Source organism: Octopus sinensis, linkage group LG5, assembly GCF_006345805.1.
Source record: "Octopus sinensis linkage group LG5, ASM634580v1, whole genome shotgun sequence".
Lineage (NCBI taxonomy): Eukaryota > Metazoa > Mollusca > Cephalopoda > Octopoda > Octopodidae > Octopus > Octopus sinensis.
The window spans coordinates 117,168,157-117,176,612 of record NC_043001.1 but is presented as its reverse complement, the minus strand read 5'-3'; the positions used below and the strand labels follow the sequence as shown (position 1 = coordinate 117,176,612).

At 38.2% G+C, this 8,456-nt stretch overlaps 1 long non-coding RNA gene across 1 annotated transcript in view; it reads left to right on the top strand.

Annotated features, from left to right (window-relative positions):
- The window catches only part of LOC118763545, a 9,052-nt gene extending 3,022 nt beyond the window's left edge, over positions 1-6,030 (top strand). The window contains exon 2 of the long non-coding RNA XR_004999302.1: positions 5,693-6,030. This is a non-coding gene — a long non-coding RNA (uncharacterized LOC118763545). The remainder of the gene's footprint in view (positions 1-5,692) is intronic.
- The last annotated feature ends 2,426 nt before the right edge of the window (positions 6,031-8,456 follow it).

Genomic DNA, 8,456 nt, shown 5'->3' with positions numbered 1-8,456 from the left:
TCAGTTTCCGTCTGTCAAGTCTACTCACAAGGCTTTGGTTGGCTTGTGTATTATGTAGTAGCAGATACCTGGTCCAAGGTTCCACGCAGTGGGACTGAAAACCCAAGACAACATGGATGGGAAGTAAACTCCTTAACCACATAGTCATATAGTGTTCATGTAAGACGGACTGAAACTGTTCTTTCATTGGTCTAAATGTTGTTGGCGAATTATGGTAGTCGTTCTTATCCTTATTGCTGATCTTGTTCTTGTTATCGTTGATGCCATTGTTGTTTTTCTTATCTGCATTTGTTGCTTTGGTTGTCCTTGTTGTTGTTATTCATGTTGTTGTTAATATCATTATCATTGATGATGCTTAACTCCCGATGGACACTGATCTGACAAACCTATGCTCTACGGTATTCCACTCTTGATCATCATATTGCTTGTGCATTTATGGCTACATTTTCCGATGCTTCCTTCAATTTTTGGTAAGACGGTAAGAGACGATTTGATAGTAATTTAGCTACTATTTCTAATACTTCAAGCGAATATGTAGAGGCTCTCTCGTCGACTCACATTAGTGTGTAAGGTTTATCATACAGAATGGTTTATGCAATATCAATTCCTGCAATTTCTCCTTGGATCAAACCTGAATTTTTTGTTGTTTCAGTTCAGTTGCTTTACAACAATTTAATAGATGTTGTTGTGTGTGTTATTGTTTAGCCGAAAGTCAGCTTTGACTGAGCAGTCTTATGATCAAAAACCTTCAAGCTGTAACTAATCCATCTTTATTCTTGACATAATGTATTTAAAATCACATATTACTGGACACGCCTATTATCTTACCTTTCTATGAGGACAGGGTGTATACTCGAGAGAGGTTTGAATGATATATCAATAGTTTGAGCCAATCCTTGCAGTGTAAAAGTATTGTTAACCTGTTTATTTCTGTAACCATTACTTTTTAGAAATATCTTTTCGAACACTAAAGAGGTGTCTTCATTCCAGTGATTACAGGTAGAACGTTAGTCTAGCGTAAACCATCTGCAGTTTCGCTTTTGAATTTGTTTTGCAAGAATTTTTAAACGAAACCGCGCATTTAAACCGGCATTGTTGTATTTTGGGGCGGACATATTGCCGACAGACACAGGCACTGGTTGTAGTTCACTTCTGTTCTGGTTTTATTAATATGTCGTAAATTTTCATCACACTTCTGTGACATTTTCAATGATTTCCAATGCTTCAAATGATCTTATTTTGTATGGGTCGTCTATGATATTAAATATGTGTGGATTTTCGTTTTCCTTGTGTTTAGGGTTTTTTAAAATTTTAATTTGTGGTTTGTGTGCGTTGTTTTGGCTTGCATGTGTGTTTTGTGGTGTGCGCATATGACTTTTCCACGTGCGTGCGTGATTGCGTATGTGTGTGACTGTGCGGGCTGTCTATGGTCTGTGTGTGTATGTGTGTGTGTGTGTATCTTTGCAGGTTGTGTGTGTGCTTGTGGTTTGTATGTGTGTGTGTTTGTGGTTTTTGTATATTTATGGTTTGTGTTTGCAGTTTGTGTATAAGCGTATGCCTCTGTGTGTGTGTGTGTATGTGTGTGCGTGCGTGCGTGTGTGTGTGTGTGTTGTGCGTGTTCGTGAGTGTGAGGTGGTTGACCTTATTTGACTTTAATCTTAATTTATCCTGATTCTGGTATTGCTGTGGGTTTAGCGGGGGTAGAAGAGTAGGGGGGAGGGTCGTGGTCGTACTGATATCCCACTCATTCCTTCTATACGGATCGAGTACTCACTGACCCGACATACCTGCACGTATCAATATTCATATGATGTACGATAACTCCGCTTGGAAAGCAAATTCAATATTTTTATTATTTTGTTGGGTCTTTTTTTCTTCTTTTTGTCTTTAATTATCGCTTTTCCAAACATTAACACCATTTCACTCTTTCCAAATTCCCACACGTTTTAACCAAATTAGCAGTTATCTTTTTTTCCAGACATTCCATATTTGACCATGGTAAGGACTATCAATGGAAATAATAGCTGATTATTAGTACAATTACAATTAATGTGATCAGTAGAATTAATTAATTCATAGATAAGAATATTTCCTTCATGAAAGGAAGCTCAAAATACCAAAAGATTTCTTTTATTATTTTCTAATTCTAACCGTTCTTACTTTTTTTCAATCTTCCCCTCTCTCACTTTCTTTTTCTCATTCTACTCCTCCCCACTTGTGTGTGAGGGCTGTGTGTGTGTGTGTGTGGTGTGTGTGTGTGTGTGTGTGTGTGTGTTTGTGTGTGTCTGTGTCTGTGTGTGTCTGTGTGTTTGTGTATGTGTGTGTGTGTGTGTCTGTGTGTGTGTGTGTCTGTCTGTCTGTGTGTGTGTTTGTGTGTGTTGTGTCTGTGTGTGTGTGTCTGTGGTGTGTGTGTGTGTGTGTCTGTGTGTGTGTGCGTGTGTGTGTACGTTGGTAAAAAATAAAAACAGAAAAAACAATAACAGACGGAAGGATTGTATCGATATGAAAAAGTTGCGCATAATTAAGAGATATTTTCACAACCGATTCGGATAACCGATGATTGGTTGCTATAGCAATGCACGTATGTACATGTATAATATGTATGTATTTATACGTGTATGTATGCATGTATGTATGTACGTATGTATATATAGGCATACATATACACATATATATATGTTTGTATACACATATACACCCACACAAATCTATCTATCTATTCATCTATGTATATTTGTAGGTCTATTTGAGGCTGTATAAATATAAAAAGGAAATGTAATGCTAATGCTACTTCGTAATAATCCTTATTATTATTTTTTTTTAATTTATTTATTTATTTATTTATCTATTTTTACATTTATATATATATATATTCACTTACGTTTAAATGTATATATACATATACACTTGTGTGTGTGTGTGTGTGTGTGTGTGTGTGTGTGTGTGTGTGTGTGTGTGTGTGTGTGTGTGTGTGTGTGTGTGTGTGTCTGCACGCGTGTGTGTCTGCACGCGTGCGTGTGTATATAGCCAGGTAACTTATCAGATCACCAACTGCCTGTCCGTCCATTCAGGCATTTTGGCCATCTCCTGCGTTCTCGTACAAATTCAGTTGGAATTGACTTTTTTAGTCACTTAGAATATTGTATGAGAACCAGTCTGAAGTGCAAGCTTGGATTGCAAAGCCTTCGAAGTACGATGTGATACGAGGTGTGTTCAAAAAGTACCCGACCTTTGGAGATAAAAGAAAAACAATTTTGTATATTTCACAAATTTCATTTAATCACCTTCAAAATACTCCCCTTGATACTTCACACACTTCTCCCGGCATTTCTGCCGCAGCTGGTGACACCCCTGGAACGCCTTCTCAAGGATGTTGTGGAGCTCTGCCGTCCCATTTCTCATAATTTCCTCTCACGACTCAAATCGCTTTCCTTTCATCATGGTCTTCAGTTCAGAGAAGAGCCAGAGGTCACACGGTGTCGAATCGGGATAGTAAGGAGCCTACCGAACAATTGGTATGTTGTTCTCGATCAGGAAATCTTGGATTATAAGATGCGTTCAAAAGTATCCGGCTTTGTTCTTTCGCCAACAATCTCCGCATGCACTGATCCTCCGTTAAACTGCACTGATCTTCAGCTTATTCCTACTTCGTGAGCAATTCCCTGGATTGTTACACGACGATCTTTCATGTCTATTCGCGCCGAGCCTTCTCAACCGGCTCCTTGTTTCGGTTTGTAGAAGGCCTGCTTGAGCGTGCTTCGCTCTCCACAGAGTAGCGACCATGTTTGAAGCGGATGAACCACTCCCTGATCTTAGTTTTACTCATGGCATCATCGCCAAAAGCCTGCTGAATCTTCTGGGTAGTCTGAGCTTGAGTATCGCCAAACTTTGGCAAAACTTGATACAACATTTCTGCTTGATGCGTTCGGTCATCTTGAGTGAAAACGAAAATCCGATGAGCGCGCAGCACACGTCTGTACTCGAGGCGTATCAGCCGGGAACTGATGCAACCTACCAGCCTGAAAGTTTTTATACATGCATAGAAACGATGACGTCACCACCCATTAGGATTTTGTCCATGTGACATTAGTTTTGACGGGAAAAAATAAAGTCGGATACCTTTGTATGTATGTATATTTATATACACACATATATATATATATGTACATACATACATACATACATACATACACACATATATACATACAAACATACATACATACATACATGCATACATACATGCATACATACATACATACATACATGCATACATACATACATACATACATACATACATACATACATACATACATACATACATACATACATACATACATACATACATACATACATACATACATACATACATACATACATACATAAAAAAGTGCCATCAACATCAGGTGTGCAGGCGTAGGAAACCGTTTAAAAATGCTATTTGAAACTTTTTCTACTACAATTATATCGACTCCCCCAGCCTAGTTTCAGAAACTGGCTTATTTCTTCTGTAAGAGAGAAATACCTATTGGCCTGATTCAAAACAGATTACAAAGTATGTCTTAGACTGTGTGGAGTTTCGCTTGTGCGATCATGGTTGATATTGATAACAACATTACCATCATGAATGCCAAGGCAGGTAGTACTGCGAAAACCTAGAAGTTATTTAAGACAGCATAAGTATGTATGTATGTATGTATGTATGTATGTATGTATGTATGTATGTATGTATGTATGTATGTATGTATGTATGTATGTATGTATGTACGTATGTATGTATGTATGTATGTGTATATATATATATATACAGAGGAGCGCGCACGCACTACCCACCCTATATATATATATATATATATATATATAGGGTGGGTAGTGCGTGCGCGCTCCTCTGTATGTATATATACTTCTGTCCCTCCTTTTTATCGCTCTTTTGTGTCGCGAACATCTTTCTGGCCGCACACATTTAATATTTCTCACTGTTCAGGTTGTATTTATACTAAAGTCTTTTTCTAATTTCTCTGGTGGAAAGACAACCTCTTTGTCGATACTCTGTACCTCTTTGTCCGTGTTTTTCGCGTCAGTATTACGGATCCGGTCTGTGTTTTGTTTTGTTGTTTATCATGGAACATTCCAGACGAGCGATCCCAACTTTTTCCATCCTCAAAATTATAATGACTCTTGGGTTGATGAAATGGAACTTTCCATATCGGTTCTCTTCTTGCTTTGCTTTTTTTTTATTTCTTCGTTCAGCTGTCGTACACGTCTTTCATTGCGCGCGCGTGTGTGTGAGTGTGTGTGTGTGCGTGTACATACGTGTGTGTGTGTGTGTGAGAGAGAGAGAGAGAGAGAGAGAGAGCGATAAAGAGGAAGAGAGGTGGAGAGAGTGTCATTGCACTGAATAAAAAAATAATAATATATAGTTATGTGAGGTATATTTGCCATCTCAATATGGCTAACCACTAAGGGTGAATGTTACTGTAGCTTGCAGCCCCAGGAGAACATCGTCTCCAGCTGGCTTTAGACACACTTTCTATACACTTAAGGTATTTGCAAAGGAGGTCATCCTTCCCCATCAACCTAAGTGATACGCACGGACTGCAGTTTCTAGGTATTGATCTGTCATCAGCGTACGACAATAAAGATTCAGTTATTCAAAGTGCAACACTAAGTACTTATTTATCTGTTTTCTTTCTAGATGCGATCTACATTGGTATTGTTTGCTGCCATAACAATGGTCCTGTGTGTAATTTGGCTGAAGGTCTCCCTCACAACCGCAAGATTGAATTCAAAATACCCCGACCGCAATTTTGCCAAACGGACGAAGACGTGTACCGTCTGTGCTATTTGTGTGCACGAGCAATGGAAGATATTGATGTCTACAACGGCTGCTGTGCTCAAGAAAAATTATACTATTCTTTCTGTCAAGTATATCTGGCCTAGCATGGCGACTAATGTTAGTCATAGCAATGTTACTTCATGTTTTTTGCGAGATTGTTCGGGGAAAAAAAGACAATAAATTATAATTTAACTTAATGTTTTTTTCTTTTCTTTTCTGTTTTTTTTTCTTCTGACTTGTATATTCTGTATTAGTCTCCCATGTATATTTCGCTGTTTTTAAAAGGGTGGGGATAATGCATGAGGACAATTTGGCTGCAATTTCTTTCAGGCCGAATGACCACTTAAATGCTTCCTTGTAAATAGAGACAATGTCAAAAACAACTGACCAAAACCGCTCAGAACCGAAATAAAATTCAGCATCAAACAACTAAACAGAGAAATAAAAATAAACCAAAGAAGAGAGAAACTAGCGAAGATTTATATCCTACACACACACACACAAACAATAGAATGAACAGTAAAACGCGAGCATCATCAACAATAACAATGGCTATATTCTCACAGCCTTGTAACTATAACTCTAAATGACATACACACACAGCAACACCAAACAAATGCCCTCATTAGACATTTCTCAGAAATCAGCCACCAAAACCACATAATAATACAGAAAACAATACGAAAAATACGAACCTTCCACCTAGATCAAGATTTAAACCCCTTTCTTCCATCAGACACCACAAAAATAGCAGGGAAATTTAACAGCCCAAAAAGATGAGAACCAGACAAAATCACACCCAGGCACCCACACGCATTTAAAACAGGTCTGACGGGACCACTACATTCAACAACACTTACCACTACTTATAGCAATACTGCAATACTGTTAGATTCACAAAGTCTGAAAACTTTTTTTAAAAATTAGAAAATCTCTAAAGCTCAACAAAATCTTTAGTGAATCTATATTATATAGACCTATCACTTTCCTGTACACGCATTCAAAAGTTTTAGCAAAGCTAATATTTGATATTACTAGCCCGCACGCCTCCCTCTCCAAATCACATCATGGATTCAGAGCTCTGACTCAATAAACCTGGCACAGAAAATCAAGTTACTATCCTGCGTGATGATTTCAACGATAAAAAATCTCTCACACGTACCCTTTTTAACCATCATGAGCATCAGCAAATCTTTCGACTCCATTCCCCACTGTCCGTTCACACAAAAAAGAAAATACTCAACACCATCTTAAAAATCTACGCAACACAATGACTAAGAAACAACCTGTCAGGTCGTCCAGCCTATGTAGTGTACAAGAACAACAGTTCCAGGACTTGCAATTTCCCAAAAAAGATGACTACAGGAGCCTGTCCTTTCATTCGCTATTTTTCCACCAACACATACGCAAAACATACAACCTCATACGCAGATTATATCGCACTCACATCCTTCCATCCATTGTGGGCCACCAGTTTGAGCTTTTGTCGTAGATTTGTTGTAGTTTCGGGGATTCAAATAACTTATGTTCTCTTTCTATGGATCCAGACTTTTGTTCCTGATTAGAATACCTTTGATCATAGATCCGCTCTGTCAGATAATGGACCAACTATTTTCCTTTACTCTTCTAATATCCTTTCTTAAATTTGGTTAACCTATATATAACATCAAAATCTTAGTCTGAGTTACTTCTGTTCTACATGGAACGTCGGTGAGCGATCTTCACCCAGAACGATCGCAAACCCTATCATAAGCCTACTCCCACGACAGGTACACATCTGTAGGTCCTCCTCCATAGTCCTTAAGACTGCCTCACTTCTGGCTCCCATTGGTCTAGTCAAATGCATGCCCCACTCCCCACTCAAGATGATTCTAACCCCTTGATTGTGATGTTATCTCTGACCAGAGTGTAGAACTCTCTTATTTCCACTGACGAAATAACACTGACCTGACTACATAGTAGATGGTCATCTTTAGAGTACCTGTTTCGACTGTTCGCTGACCACTGTCGTGATATAATTGAGTGAAAATCAATCTGATCAAAGGGCGATCTTTCTTTTGTCCGCCACCATCATAGAAGCACCAACAGATGTACCATCTCGCTACCTTGTTAATGAATCCACTCCTCATTTCTATTAGCAATATCAGTAATGAAGGCAAGGTTACCAGCACGCACTCCAGCATTCTCCTTTTCTCAACACTCGCCAGAGACCGACTATACCGGACAATAAACCAGAATTTTTTAAAACAATAATGGAACATTATAATTACAGTTATTGAGAAGGCTCCACAGAAATTTAACTGCGAAACGTAGGCTCACCTTGTACTAATCATCTTATCTTTGGTAGTCCTCTTAGCTTAAACTCCTGTTATACATCTACGTCTTTTAAAAATTATATATGCTAATCTTATCTGCTTAGAATTTTTTTTATAAGCTATTTCAAAACCTGCCTTAATATTGTACAGCTGCAATGAATAAGCATTGAAAGAGATAAATTTTATTCAAGATTAATTGGTCTATGGGATGGCCATATGAGGAAGTTAGACTCAGAAGGAACTAACAAAAAACCGCCAATCTAAAAATAACATGTTTTTTTTTTTCACTTGTATGTTGATCATCCGTG